This window comes from Orbicella franksi, chromosome 1 (genome assembly GCF_964199315.1).
Source record: "Orbicella franksi chromosome 1, jaOrbFran1.1, whole genome shotgun sequence".
Taxonomy (NCBI): Eukaryota; Metazoa; Cnidaria; class Anthozoa; order Scleractinia; family Merulinidae; genus Orbicella; species Orbicella franksi.
In genome coordinates this window covers 10,396,255-10,399,848 of record NC_138145.1, presented here as the reverse complement: position 1 = coordinate 10,399,848, position 3,594 = coordinate 10,396,255, and positions in this window count along the sequence as shown.

Below are 3,594 nucleotides of genomic sequence, written 5' to 3'. Positions count from 1 at the left end.
AGCCATTCTTCAGGTCTATTATAAAGTGATAACTATATAAGGGCTTGAAATATATTTTCATTTTGAAGTGAACATATATTTTGGATTTTTTTATAGTCGACTTCGCCTCGTCTATCCGCTTTGAAGAGTGTTTGCGTCCATATGGAGGCTTAGCGAGGTATTGATAAAGTTTGTAAAAGTTTCATACTGTGAAATGGATACTACGACATCACTTAACTAATGTGATGAATCAGTATTTGGTGATGCGATGTTACGTAAGTTTGTCCTTCTGGGAAAGAAAATGTAAGTGAAAAAGGTTTAGGCTTTGATCAAATCAAGTTTTATTACTCTGGCTCACTTCGATGCTTGCTCAAGTCACACAATTTATTACGTAACGTTTAAATTTTGCCTTGTTTTCCTCTCAACAGGGTAAATGATAATAATGTCAGTAGATTCTTGCAAATCTTATCAAACAACGCATGTCTTGAAGCACTTAGTCGACTGCATGAAGAGATCACCCAGGTAGATATTGAAAATGGACATCATTCGCTAGCCTGGCATGTTCTTTTCGAAGGGAGAGACATGACGACCGTTGTTCAGCGTTGTAGTCAGAAATAACACCATTATTAACCCCTGCTGGGGATTAATTTCACCCTTGTACCCAGTACTGAGCGAAATAAACACCGTGTTCGATTCAGCCACCAATGACGCACATTTCTAAAGAACACTGGACTATTTACAATTGATAGACAAAGCCATCTTATCTAATATGGAAACAGAGGTATTTATGTTCGTACCTTGTAATGTAGTAAACTAACAAGATTCAAAACAACATTTGAAGTTGCTCTTTTCAGGACAATGCACCAGAATTATTTAATGTTCTTCCGCAACTGTTTGGTTCTCTTTATTCTGCAAAAATGAAACACTTGGTTAATTCAAGAAGCTGAAAAAAAGTAAGGAAAGAAAAGAAAACGGGAATTATCTATCATCCAGTTGTTATTGTTATTGTTGTCGTTTTTCTCCTGTGATCTGCTGAAACGTATGCAGTATTTGTTGCTTGAATTAGCGAAATGCCTCAGTTTAGTTGTGAAAAATGCTGCAAAACATTGCTATGCAAAACCGTCCAGATCCTCTCATCAGGAGCCCCATGTTCTGTGTCGCTGACCATGCAGTCAAAATTAAGGGCTCTGCGCGCAACAATACATTGTGAGCTATGTGCATGCGTTTTGTGACCATCGGTCGAATCAGGCTCTGTTAGTGTCCCAAAATCCTTCCTTAGAGTCTATCTGGGTGTTAGAAACTTTTTCATGCACATACCGTTCAGGCATCACTGATCTTACTGAACTTGCGCTAAACTTGATTACATGGTATTCGCTATGCTGTGCTGATAAGAGAGCTGCAATTAACTTTTTTTTTTAAGTGGATCATATGCTCATTCCTATCACCAAAATTATTAAAAACCTTATGTCTCCAAAATTCACAGGAATCCGAAAGAGCTATAAGGAGGCAAGAACTATACGCTATAAAGATTTTGAAATAAGATCCTCATAAAATCGTCTGAAACGTGTTTGAAAATCTAAAATTCAGTTTGCAAAACGCTGTTCAATACGGGAGCAAACAGTTGGCACACCAAAATGTTCCCCAAAATATCCCTAGTTGATTTAGCAACAATTAGAAAGTTTGGCTGTTATTGTTTATGTGTAAATGCTGTTTAAATTTGATAATTTTGAGATCACCTCGGTCACTTTAATGATCTCTAAGCCCTTCCCTTCCACTCCTCTGGCAACATAGTCTTTGGGTGTAATTCGTACCCCTTAGAGGAACCATGATAGCATTGAACACTACTATTGCAGGCTTAACTTCCCAAGGGTTTGCTTTATTTCTGTTTTTTCAGTCTATTCTAGCTTATAAAATCAATTTAGTTGAAATACTGAACTAGTAAATCCCGTGTAAAGGTCCCGAGATAACATCAGATGTGAGAAATAGAGTTTTAACCCTCTTTGTGACACCAATGTCAGTTTGTCATTCCGTATAGCTACAATAGGTACTACAAAGTTCTGAAAGTCTCTCACCCACCTTGTTAATATATAGAAGACTTAGTCCCTGGTGAGGGGTATCAGTCTAATGGAGAACCGTCACACTGCAAAGATAAATTTTCTGTTACGTAAGTAGAAGAATAAATGTAAACAACATGTCAAAATACTCTGTCTGGTTTAAATGATAATTAGTTGAACAGTTTTTCCTTTTCGATTTTCAGCTGTCTAAGATTAAACATAAGTAGGCGACATAAGTAGGCATAAAATTTTAAAATCCTGTGGCGCTTGATCGATCAATATTGGTTCAGCTTGTCGTAATTTAATTTTCAGCTGTCCTGGTCTAGAAACAAACACCATGGCCTGATCTATTATTTTTTTACTGTCATTTTCCAAGTTGTTTAACTTAAGGGTCTGGACGAGCGTTGTAATACAATTTATGAATAATGTCAAGAAAATCGCTGAGAAAATTAAAACTGCATTTCAGTTAAGGGACGAGATTCGTCCTTATCTGCTCAAAATGTTTAATTTTCAGCTACTTTCTCGACTTTTTTGCCCTTGAAAATTATGTGTACTCACAACTTTTAAGCAGCTGTCTAAGATAAGAGTATCGAATGGTCCCATTTAATTACGAAGTGCTCGGAAAATTTGGCCTTTGCTCGAATTGGTCGTAAAAATTAGATGAGTGCTCGCTTGCTCGTGCATGCAAAATTTAGAACTGCTCGCATGCTCAGATTCTCGCTAATATGTGCTCGATTGCTAGAACTTTTGTGAATCTAGTCTGGTAGCTCTTAGCTTCTTCCCGGTTAGGCGTGTTCACAACATCGTGGGTACATGACGTAATTTGGCATAAACAAGCCCGGCATAATTGGCTGTAACCTGCTGGGATTGGTTGAACCGCGATAAAATCTTAATGCGTTGCCTAGCTTTGCGCCTGTCAGTCTTGTTTTGGAGGTAAACCAACGTTTCCTCTCATGTCAATAAAAGAGAGATTCAAGTTAGCGGAAAATTTACGAGGTATTTGCTGCTCGCAAGACAAATTTGATCATTGCTCGTGCTCGCAAAAATAAACTGTCTGCCACATGCTCGCAAATGCTCGCAAAGACCATTCGATACCCCTTAATTAAGATCAAAAAGCAAACATCACTTTCCTAATCGAAGTTATTGCACAAGAAAACAATGATTCGACATTCGCAATCGGTGTTTTAAAGTTCTATGGCATGAGTCCACTTCATCTATCTTCCAGTCAGGACCTGTTGTTTGTTTTTATATTTATGAAAGGCCGGGTCCTTTCATAAATAAATGATTTTATCGTCATACATTGTTTCCAAGTTACGAGTGGATTAAATAATCATGATCGGTTGATGTAAGTGTTTTAAGAATTTTTTTTCTCCCACAATCAATCTATTTTCCAGTATATATTATTGAAGTCCGCTCGGCTACTTCCAGTCACTTGTGACAAACAACGTAAATTATTTGGAAAACGCTAATTTCGTTGCGACCTCCTTTCACATGCTTCAAATAAAGTTAATAATTCAGTTCAAAATTCTTATTGTGGCGTTTGTGACAATATATAACTGTA